A 13,135-nucleotide genomic window follows, 5' to 3' on the forward strand; every position below is an offset into this window, starting at 1 on the left:
CATCTTTATGTTATCAAAAGAACAATCATAATACCATCTTTATGTTATCAAAAGAACAATCATAATGCCATCTTTATGTTACCAAAAGAACAATCATAATGCCATCTTTATGCTAAATATAAAAAAAAATGTTCAATTCAATATTATTTAGCTGCAGATTGAATCATTGCATTTGAAGAACTTGGAATTTTCATAGAAGTGCGGTTTATAGAGACGTTTGTGATCTTTTTAAGAAACGTTTCCATATTATCAGACACAGACACAATTAGTTTCACTAGATTACAGTCCGACTTCATTTTGTTGAACTTTTCTTCCGTTTGGCTCAAGATGTTCTCTGTTTCATGCAAAAATAGGAATGTTTTGGAATGCGAGCATGCATTAAAAACTTTATTAATGTCGATCTTTTGTCTTTCAAGATTTTCTATATTTCTTTTAATGTCTTGCATGTCTTCTTCAAGCGCGTTTATTTCTATATTAAGTAATTTGCCCGTCTCATCAATAACTGATAAAACATGGCTGTTATTTTTTTCGATAAAAGCTGACATTTCTTCTCCTAGTTTGGGTCTTTCTTCTTTTAACGTTTGGAGATTAAAATGTTTATGATCATGCATGGTTTTTAATGTTATCTGTTGTTTTTCTATTTTATTTTTTATTTCCTCAAGTCTCACTGACGTGTTTAGGTCATAGCTATTTTGTCTATCTTTTCTGAATGCTCACATTTTCTGTGGTCTTGTAGAAAACATGTAAAACAAAAAGAGATACAATGATCAAAACAATAAAACTCTCTATTTTCCCTATGGTGCTGGTGGCATTTAATGGCCTGCATCAGTAATGTAGTTGGAAAAAAATTCACTTCTTCGTAGCTAAAAAGACTATGTGTTGTTAGTGTTGTTATTCTTTCATGTGCTGTCTTACAAGTACTACACATTGTTGAATCACAATCTAGGCAAAAGTAGACCATGTTTGGTGAATCTATATCTCCCAGGGAATTGGTGCAAAAACAGGAACAACTCTTCAAGAACGCCATACTGAAAAACACCAAAATTTCTAACTATGTGAGTAAAATAGAATACATGTATATGTTAAATATAGCAATTCAGTGGATTTTCAAATAGAAATCGAAACCATGAAACGCCATAAATTTCTTTAATAATGGTATTCTTTGATATAACATTTTAAAAAAGCAAAAATATGAATTGAATTTAAAATGTGTATAGGGATCATGCACATCCCAAATAAGAGGGCCAGACATACGGTAAAATTTCGAGAAAACGTTTATTACCATTATAAACTAAGTAAATATAATACAAAAGGAACATAGCAAAGCATCAACTGCATACAATATTGTTTCTTTGAGATATACATAGTATACAATATCTACTATAATATGTTTCCAAACAAAAATGAAATATCATAGTTAAATAACGTAAGCACATGACATCATTATAACATTATAAAAGGTATTCACATATTATATAAAACCGTATCTGTATTTACTTCCTATATTATGACAATATTCACATATTAAAATAATAAATTACCCAGCTAATATAAGTAGGTAAAACATATCATATCAAAGAAGCCACAATAAAGAAAACAAAAACAAAATTCGCAGAAAAATACTTCCGAAAATAGACAGGGAGTTCCATAGTTTTACATTTGTTCCCACCTAATATAGTTTTACATCATTCAGATGTTCCAAATTATGTCGGGTTTCAGTATTCGTTACTAGTATTCCAATTCATTTTCAACTTAAAACATTGAAATACTGAACTGGTTCCATTGTTCTTTGACGTCAATGGTGTATGAACAAAAATAGTAAACACTACAAAAGCATTATATTGAATTCTTCAATGGGGAAGACATAATAAAACAAGTATAATAAGCGTATTGTTATGCGTTTACTTTTCTACATTGGCTAGAGGTATAGGGGGAAGGTTGAGATCTCACAAACATGTTTAACCCCGCCGCTTTTTTGGGCCTGTCCCAAGTCAGGAGCCTCTGGCCTTTGTTAGTCTTGTATTATTTTAATTTTAGTTTCTTGTGTACAATTTGGAAATTAGTATGGCGTTCATTATTACTGAACTAGTATACATTTGTTTAGGGGCCAGCTGAAGGACGCCTCCGGGTGAGAGAATTTTTCGCTACATTGAAGACCTGTTGGTGACCTTCTGCTGGTTTTTTTTCTATGGTCGGGTTCTTGTCTCTTTGGCACATTCCCCATTTCCATTCTCGATTTTATAACAAGTACAAGAGAAAGTAATTACTTAATTGATAATATGTATTGTTGAGAAAAAGCATACATGTATGTATGACTGATAATCAATCTTTTTTTTCTATCTTGTAAATGTCTCTGACAAATATGCAATGTACAGTAATTTAAGTACACAGGGAAAATAGACAAAAATTTGTACTACCACTGTATCAACTTTTATCCACTTAACACATATTTTTTTTTGCAAAAAGATTAAATGTGTATTACCTGCATTGCTATGTAACAACATGTAGTTAAATAATAAAATCTAAATAACAGCTTACCTTAGATTTTACAATTAATGATGTGTATAATTGTGTACAAAACCTATATATTGATTCATTACAGTAAATTACAATCTGAAGCGGAACCACCTGCTTACCTTCGATTTTTCAATTTAAAATGTGTATAATTGTGTGCAAAGAATACAGCAGGTGTGTATTAGTGTAAATGATCTGTGTGATAAACTACACTGTAGCTGCTATTTAAATCATAATTTTGTATGAGTTTTAATGATATAAACCTGAACACAAAGGTAAGACACGTGGAAACAGATATATCGAGAATATTGTATTTCAGACTTTATTTACTACAGATTTTCAAACATGTACGATCAGTAGCATAATCAAATATCAATTGATTTTTTTTTTAATCTTAATGATCAAGCTTAAGAGTTTCATGAGTTTATAAGATAAGTTCGCTTTGCATCGTTGCATGGGACTAAGGTTGTTGGTATAAGAAAGTAAAAGAGAGACGAAAGATACCAAAGGGACAGTCAAACTCATAAATCTAAAACAAACTGACAACGTCATGGCTAAAAATGAAAAAGACAAACAGAAAAACAATAGTACACACGACACAACATAGAAAACTAAAGAATAAACAACACGAACCCCTCCAAAATCTAGGGGTGATCTCAGGTGCTCCTGAAGTAAAGTGTCATATTTTGTATTTATACAAAATACATTTCTTGCTCAATGTTTTAATTTCCTGGATTTTCAGAAGAAGTTTTATTTAATAGAAACTGTCATAAGGGCTCATCATCATCACTCATTTTTTTTCAATTGACAATATTACAGCCGGATTCGTTTTGTATTTTTACAAATCATAAATAAAAACATCGACGGCCCATGTCCGCTGTAGATATGAATCAGATTTAAAGCAAGTTTTGATTAGCAGATTCATAAAACTTTAAATATCAATGTTTTAATGAATGATTCAATGAATGGTGCTTTATGGTACGGTAGGAATTATAAAATTCAATTTCTAACACAGACACATTTCAATATCTAACTGACATAGAAGAAATCGATAATTATTTTATATTTTCCATAATCCAAAATACGAGCATTATTTTTCTATGAAATAGTAAAAAAGGTTGTAACGTTTCATCTAATAGATGTCGTTAAACGTTCATAAAATGCTTTATCGTTGTTGGTTTCTACTATTCTGTCATCACATTGATAGCTTATTACTGCGTTTGTATGCTAATATCAATTGCTGTGTATCTTGTCTTTTTCTTGTTTTGTAGCCAAAGTCTAAACTTTTTGCTGATAATTTATTTTACTTCTGTGTAAATAGTATGTGATGACTCTAAACGAGTTCTTTCAGACACTTGTCAAAAAAAAGACGATAAAAGAAGCCAGGTCATTAAATTTCTCATTCACATGTACTGATAATGTTCTTTCCATTAACATGACTAACAATCCAAACTTTCTGATTTGGTTTCACAAATATATCCTCCAGAACAATAAGTTAAAGAAACAACAAACAGTGCTCCCTTCGTCTCGTTTTAAACTTATACCTTGAATTCACATAAGCGGTCATCTCAGTACCATGATCTTTGATAAACGGTTCCCACGAGTAAGTTATATTAAAATACTTGAAATATCAATATATTTTTACAGAATGAGCGAGATTATCAACCAGTGTGAAATTTGTTTTCTTGGAGGAGAACTGAAAACATCAATAAAGTACTGTTTAGATTGTAGACAGCCACTATGTGAAGGATGTTATCAACAGCATGGGAAGTTTCGCTTATTGAACGAACATAAAGTTCTTGCAATTGAAGAATATTCAAAGTTTCTGCCAGAAATTCGCAGTTTTAAGCAGACATGCTCTGATCATGAAGACGAAACATTCGAGTTTTTATGTGTTGGTCACAACTGTTGTGTCTGCTTTCTATGCTTGAAAGATAAGCACAAACTTTGCCAAGACGTTCATAAAATCAAATCACTAAATGCAGAGAAAAACGTTGAATCGTTCTTTAAAAAGCTCGAATTTAACCAGAAAAAGGCAGAGAGGCTTATCATTTCAAACAAGTCCAATATAAAAGATCTAAGAACAGCAACGGACTTCGCTATGACTAATATTCAGTCCATAGTAAACAATGTGCAATCGTATTTTCACAAATATCGCTCCAAAATAGAAAAACAACTTGCAGATGAAACTTCGAAATTGAAACAGAAAATCCAATATTGTGAGGCATTAGTAGCCAAAATACCCCAGAGAAAAGAAGTGCTTCACAAATTCATTAAGTATGGAGATTCTTATCAGGTATTTGGCAAGTTATGTGCTTTGGAAACTGAGCAAAAATATGACGAGAAGCTATTACAAGATATGGAAAGTAAATTTCACAAAGTAAAATTTCGATTCAACATTATACCACCCATTCTGGATCAGATTGTTCGTCTAACTGTTTCTTAGTTATTTAGTTTGAGTCAAGTGCTTGATTTCATGACTAGCTGTTATAGTATATATATGTCGATAAAACTGTATTATTATATATTAAACTAGAAACTCCATAAATAGTTACAAATAATTATGCGTTCTCCCTTAAAATTGGGTCTTACTATTTGGTCCTCAGTACAATAGCATGAAAAGTGATCAATGTCAACATGTCAATAAAGGCAACAGAGGTATACCTCAGTCATAACGATTTAGATATAAAAAATTGAAATTAACTCGACTATATTGAAAAATAAGACATATATATCCTGTATATGGCGGCAATAAGTGAAATTAGGCATTAAGCTTAAATCCTAGGAACAAGCTAATACCTAGGCAATAAGTTATTGCCTGAAATTTTCAGGCATTATTCCTATTTCCTGAAATCTGATGATGATTATTCATTCTATTGCCGAACATAATTTTAGGCAGTATGTAAACTCTGGAACTTTTGCATATTTAGTCATTTATTCTTGAAATAAAGTCGTTTCTTAATTATATTTCTAATAAATTACATGTATAAATATACATTCATTTGACAGTTCTTTGAATTTAGTACGTTTATTTAGTAAAAGTAGAAGTAAAAAAAAATTAACTCATCCTTTTTTCATGTTTTTGTGGGATAACAAAATATTAAAAATATTTAAAAAGAAGTGATTGTATCCAAATAAAAAAGGCGGGAGATTCTATAGAATAATTATAATATCTATTTGAAAATTTGTATTCTTCACTAGTGGAAATGGTAAAAGAAGACAAAATTATGATATGACTTTTGCTTACACAAATAAATTTAATTTCTTTGTTAACAGTAGAACAGTGATAACAAAATGATTTTAACACAAAGTAGTAGGGACAATAAGGCCCTTATTTGGCCAAAAAATACTGCAAATTTAAAAGTTATCATACATATTTTTAAATTACTGTACAGTATTTAAGGTACAAGCTTACTGACCATGATTTAAGCTTAATGCCTAATTTCACTTATTGCCGCTAACATATATATATGAAATGTACCGAAAATGCAGTACAGAGTTCAAACGTCAAACGCTAAGACATAGCACAATATACAACCGTACTAAAAAACAATCAAAACATCATAATTTAATACATTAATGTTGGATGTATAAATATCGAGAGACGTCGTATAGCAATGCAAATTCACACTTGGCAAAACCGTCATAATGTTCCCTAATTAGGAGACATACGACATAGATGGTAAACCACAACCTCAGATGTGGTAAAAATGTCCCTATTTAGTTTAGACACAGACACATCGTATATATCAACCATTTCGTGATGGTGTCAATAAACTCTATGGAGTGTCATTTTTAATATCTCCTCATCATAACTCTGTTTAGTACAGTTTTTGTATATGCTCCTGTATATGGATCCGTACAGTGTAACGTACTAATTGAGATTTGTTAGCACCTAACGACGAAGCGAACCGCATAAAAAATAAACTCGTCAAAGACACCAGGAATAAATTTTGTATTTGCGCCAAACACGCGTTTCGTCTACAAAGGACTCACCAGTGACACTCGAATAAATGTTTTTACTGTTGAAAATGGGTAATTGATAATTGAGAATTTGAAATCAGCCCGTGTGTCATAAATTTTAGTATAAAGTAGTGCATCTGTATAAATATTGCGGAACAGATCAAGGTATCAACACATGATCAAGCAGTCTTTCTAATATTAGTAGTATTCTTATTTTAAGCTCGCTGAGATGTACGAAATGCAGGTATTGACTGAAATACGGATTATTCAGTGATGGGACATATATATCTGAAAGTAAAATTAAGGAATTTCGCATTGGAATGCTGACTGTCAGTTGAAATATTCACCCTGCAAGCTCAACAAATATATTGTTGATTGAAAAGTCCAGCATTTTGAAAATGTCATCGTCAGTGTATTTTCTGATAGAATCAGTGTTGGTTCTTCACAAAATAAGAATGATCATATTAACCCAAATCTTACTTACACCATTGGTTGAATATATATCATCACAATATTTTTGAAGGCCATATTTTACTGTGGAAAGAATAGTAGTCAGCACTTAAGAAAGATGTGTAGTCGAACATCTTGATGATTCAGCTACGTAAAGTTTTTTATAAGGAGTGTTGGTATCCAGTACAATAACAGTAAATTTTAATTTCTTCGTTTTATTTGGTGTTAATACCAAAAGAAAGAAGGACCGATTTGTAATTGTGTAAATTTCATAAAATATAGCATGAATCCTTTTCATGTTGCTTATCTTTGTGGACTGATGAGAAAGAACGTTACAGCATTGTCTAAATTTCAAGTTAAATCCAAGTCTTGAAAGTTGGACATGGTGCAATTAAACAATTCGAAAAAGACTCTCAACACCACTTTTGGTAGTTAAATGTGTAAAGATTAACAAAAAAGTTATAAAACCAAGTGTTCTAAGTGGTGGAGTTGAAATTATCCGTTGTTAATTTACGAACACCATTGAGAGTTGGTTGGCCATCATGAAATATCTGTTTCAAAGATGATATCGGGTATGTTTCAAATATCGTAACTTCAATATCTATCCGTTTTACCTTTTGTTTTTTTGGTGCCTTTTGTTAGCTAATATTCGTTTGTTTCTGTGTCCAATATGTTCTCCTATTTATTTGTATTGTAGTCCTGTAATGTTGTGTTTTCATTTTAATGTTAAATTAAACATTGTCATTAAAGCGGGAGGTTTGGCAGGCCACAAAACCAGGTTCAACCCACCATTTTTTTTTTAACAAAACGTCCTGTACCAAGTCAGGAATATGGCCGTTGTTATACTAGTATTATAGTTCGTTTCTGTGTGCGTTATATTTTAACGTTGTGTTTCTTTTGTGTCGTTTGTTTCCTCTTATATTTGAGTGTGAATTCATATAATAAGACGTGTCACGGTACTTTTCTATCCCAAATTCACGTATTAAGTTTTGATGTTATATTTGTAATTCTCATCGGATTGTGTCTAATACTTAGTTCGCTTCTGTGTGTATTACATTTTTATGTTGTGTCGTTGTTCTCCTCTTATATTTAATGCGTTTCCCTCAGTTTTAGTTTGTAACCCGGATTTGTTTTTTCTATCGATTTATGAATAGTGGTATACTAATGTTGCCTTTATTTATTTACCCGAATGTGTACTAACATGTCATTGATAAACACTGCGGTTGTCACGTGTTGTGCAAGATATGATTATCCTTCCGGAGCACATACGATTACTCTCCCGTGTTTTGAGGTGTTCGTGTTGCTCAGTATTTTGTTTTTTATGTTGTGTTTTATGAACTGTTGTTTATCTATTTGCCCTTTTGACTTTTAGCCATGGTGTTTGTTTTCGACTGAAGTACACATGTCCCTTAAGTATATATCGCCTTTTTTCTATAGATCAATTACAATTGACTACATCGTTTGCAGTAGTTGCTACTAATTCGGCGAAGTTTGAAAAATAAATGAAATTCAGAAATTATTGCATGCATTTATTATTGCGATTTTGTCATTTTAGACTTCATTGCCATTTAAAATGTTTACGATTTTGAGAAAAGTCCTTGTTTAATTCATAAAAAATATTTGTCGCATTTTTCGCAATTATAAAAGCCTCGCTATAATTTCAGAATTTACAGTATCAATATCACTATAAATTATAAGTAAAACATGTACGATAGCAACATGAATATCAGTTTATAAAACGAAAGGAAGTCTTAGCAAACATATATGCAGCCATCGATAAAAATGCATACAATAAAGAAGTCATGATTGTTTATCGACAATTTAATCGGTCTGGTCATTTCGTGGATTTCTATGCGATTCGTATCAACTTAAACATATACCACAGGACCAACTATCACCATTAATTAGAAACTGCGACAACAAATGGTTACAATGACGAAATTGATGATAGCTAGTTCTTCCTGAAGCTTAGTAAATGTGATGCAGATGTTCCACTCTGGTCCTCGAGGAAAAATGGTCTTCGTCATTATGCACCACCTTCTCTCAGAAATGTCAATATTCATTACCTTCTTATACCATGTATACCTCTTATATTTAAACAGAAGCTGTTAGAAATTCATTTCATCCGTACAAAGTTTTATTTATTAACGTGTGTTCGGAAACCAATATTACAAATCCACATTCAAACCAATACATGCTGCTTTAAAGTCGAATATTATTAGTCATACACATAGTCTTTTAATATCGGTTCACATGGCAAATTATGAAATGGAAAAATGATACTTTTTGAAACAATCCTTTGACATCGATGCCATCAACTTTGTTCAATCGAAAAACTCTTCCTACTTTGAAAATATGTCTGTACCTATCATCTCTTATACCGGTATCTATACCAAGACCAAATGCGACTAACGAGTTTAATTGAAAACACTTTTTGATGGATAAAAAGAGCATAATGAACAAACTAAATGAACCTTTTCAGTCTTAAGCACAAGCTATTGGTAAATAGGCAACATCAACTGAATTTTATTTTTAAGATTTTAATCACTTTTAAAACTTATTTTTCTGTGATAAAAGAATTCAGAATTTGATGGTGCGACTTTATTAAAACCTATATCTGCATAGTCTCCCTCCTCTTTAGAATGATTTATCTTTTCAAAATATTTAACAAATTGTTCCATGTTTTCAATATTTCTTATATAAGGGTGAGATTTAGACTTTGTGTTGAAGTCATTAACAAGATTCTTGAGGAAAGACTGATTCAGGCAATGCATTGCTTTTTTATATGATATACTTGCGATTCTTCCGTTTACTGCTTTTTATTCATTATATTTATCATAATAAAGTCATTTTTTATTCATTTATTTTTTAGCTTGGTGAAACCGTGGTCTCTCACTTTTGTTTTTATAGAGCAAACCTGTTCGTTTAGCCTCGAAAAAAATGTTTGATGAAACTTTATAAAACTTTTACAAATATTACTTGCAAAATTTTCAATATCAGCTTGGGTAACGTAATCAAACGCGTTATTGTTTTCTTTTTCTTTTAACTTCAGACTGGTTTACTTGACATAATCGACATCATCGTTGCCCTTTGGGCTGCATCACTCAGTTTGTTGTTGAAGCAGCTCAATATGTGTTTCGTTTGTGATTTGTTCTTTGTATATATCATGTAATATATTGAAACTTATTTTACTGTGTACATCCAGAGAATTGAATTTAATCCATGATGTATCTAATCAACTTGACATAATTTAATTAAGAACAATGAAGATTAAGACAAGATAGTCTACCAATTCAGCGTTCTTCTGCCTACATCTTTGTCATTACCTATTCTAAAGTTACCAATATCAAGAGGTTATAATCCTGGTACCTTTGATAAATATGACCATAAGGATTAAGTTTATTCGACAAGTGCAATCAGAATTTCTCTCTTGCAATGTTTGCATTTCGTTTTATTTTCTAAAAGGTGTAGGTACTCGGTTTCAATTTCATGAAAAGCTTATAATTATAAGTATTTCGAACCATCCAATTACAATGTAAACAGTTAATATGTTCTTTGAATCTGACAAACCACTGCACGAATTCAGTGTTTGTTTTGTGAAATGTTGAATACTGTTCCAAAACAACTCGTATATTACTATTATATTTCTAGATCGTTTTTTAAACTAGATCCAAATCCAGTGTTTACAAAATATAACTGTATTCTTGCAGACACGTCAAAATAGCATAGCTATATTGCTTTTAGATTCAACAAAAATAGCAACAACAATTTGTAGAATGAATTCGGAGAATTTCGGAGCAAGTGATTTTGATTTATCTCCTCAAACATTGACGAAGGAAAACTTTAAATCACCTCATGCTGATTGCAATTTGTAATTGTTAACAATAACAACATACATGTATTAAGATTATTTTGACAAATATAGATGTTAAACCTTTAAGTTAGACTGCTAGAGTGAAATATAAAGAGCATCCTGAATCAACATTTGAAACTTTGGGCAGATATCTATCATGAAAACATGTCACATGAGAAATTTTTTAAGGAAAGTAATGACAAAATGAAATGAATTAATCTATGATCATGAATCAGTACAATGAATATAGCATGTATAATACATGTGTATATGTGACCTGAGGGAAAATATGCAATGCATAGTGATATTAAAATTGCATCTTAATTCAAATTTGATTTGACCGACATAACAAATGAGAAATATAGTATGACAACATTTCTCAGAAAGCCATATAAAAATGCAACACAATATGAATCGTTTAGTAAACAATAAAATAATGCATGAGAAATGCAATATGCCAAACTGATAAATACATATCCTGCGTAAAGTGAGTTATATCTTTAACGTAGGATATTTTTAAACAATCAAAAAGTGTACTTACTCTTTGTTGCTCATTCTTTAGTTTACTGTGTTGTGCTTTGTGAACTATTGTTTGTCTAGTGGTCTTTTTCTCTTTTTTAGCCATGTTGTTGTCTGGTGGGGTTTTTTTTTCGACAAATGAGTTTAATGTGGTATCTTCTGCCCTTCTTTTACATAAATCCGTTTAAAAATTAAATCCCAATCAAGGGGAACATGGAATTGACAGATACCGTCATACTAATGAAGTTCTATTAAGAAAAACACCTGCTGAATATATGTTAAATGACACTTTTTGATCCAACTCTATTGAAATATTAAACATTTACAAAAATATGATATTCAAGAGAAGACAGGTATGCGTATAATAAGAGAGAGAACTGTTTGAAAAGAAAAAAAATAAACTTAAATTCCTATGTTGACCCCCATCATATGATTAAGCTTTTTTAATATGTATTTAAATGTGTAAAGTAACTTATAGGTCAAAATAGACAGGTTTTGATACCTTTACTAAAGTCTTCCATAGATACACAGATTGTGTTTTGCAGTTTGGGAGTATCTGTAGAAAAACTATTGCAAACAAGATAGCACGTCTAAAGTTTACGGTGATGACTTGTTTAACGATCCCGTATATTTAGAAACGATTCGGACAAACGTATCAATCGTTTATTCTTAAAGTTTACCAAATTATCTATGTAATTAGATCTTTGAATATTAATTACTTTCATCAGCATAAATGTTGATTTTGTTATCAACTAAATATCATTTTGATACGTTAATGTACATTGACGGTCATATATACCATGTATACCGTCTGTTGGTATTTATATTTTAGCAATGCACAAGGTCATTTTTTCTCTGTTGTTGGATGTTAACAGATTGATATTTTAGTCTTAGGTGCGTGGTTTTATCGGTTGTTATTGGATTTGAACCATCTTTTAGTAACATATTTATACTTTGTGTCGTTTGTGTTTCTGTTAGTTTTGTTTGTACTTTGTAAAGATCTGAGTAAGCCATCGTCAACTTTTTTTTTTACTAGCGGCAGATTTGAGCAGAGGAGTTCTTGATGTTGGAACCCCCTTTTGAAGACGACCAATGTATTTGAATGGGAACGTATAATTGGATCTTGGGTAGGGATCTCCCCTTTAAAATGGCTGACTACACCCCTGCATAAGTCTCTGGTGTATACGGATACGAATACGAAAGTTTTGTTTTGTTTAGAATCGGTTCATATATAACAATACAAGCAAACGCTCTTGAATTTACTGAATATAAAATAAAATAATCAAAACATTAAAACACACAACATGCAGACAAGATATATAAGCAGCATTTTTTTAAATGCATAGCTATAGAGCACATGTATATTTGAAATACATACAAAGCATTACTAAAATACATATATCTATCATGCTGAAACTAAACTGTAAAGCACAATTAACTGTATTATAATTAAGGCTCTTAAATTCAGAGAAACTGTTTTCAATCAGGCCTTAAATGGTCACCGGTAGCGGGCTGCAATTTTGAAACTGTTCTTACCAAACTGTGTTGTTTTTATGTGGTATATCCAGGATATAACTAAATCTGAAAGAATATTTCCAATCTTTTACATTTAAAAGATCATGTACACAGACGTGCTAGTCAGTTATGTTAATAAGTTAACTTTATTAAAAGTTTAATTGATATTGCTGATCTTTGTCTGTTATTATGCAGTGAAGGCATCTTAACCTTTTCAAGCATGAATGGTCTTCGTACACAAATCTAAGGGCTCTTGCTTGCCGTTTTTCTAATGTTTTTGGATTTTTTTCTCGGTACACCGATATCAGTGGCGGATCCAGG

At 31.2% G+C, this 13,135-nt stretch overlaps 1 long non-coding RNA gene across 1 annotated transcript; it reads left to right on the plus strand.

Annotated features, from left to right (window-relative positions):
- The first annotated feature begins 2,629 nt into the window (after positions 1-2,629).
- LOC139501602 (uncharacterized) lies at positions 2,630-5,062 on the plus strand. Its single transcript, XR_011658614.1, has 2 exons — positions 2,630-2,789; positions 4,162-5,062. It is a non-coding gene; the product is annotated as an uncharacterized lncRNA (long non-coding RNA).
- Positions 5,063-13,135: the final 8,073 nt, after the last annotated feature.

This window comes from Mytilus edulis, chromosome 13 (assembly GCF_963676685.1).
Source record: "Mytilus edulis chromosome 13, xbMytEdul2.2, whole genome shotgun sequence".
Lineage (NCBI taxonomy): Eukaryota > Metazoa > Mollusca > Bivalvia > Mytilida > Mytilidae > Mytilus > Mytilus edulis.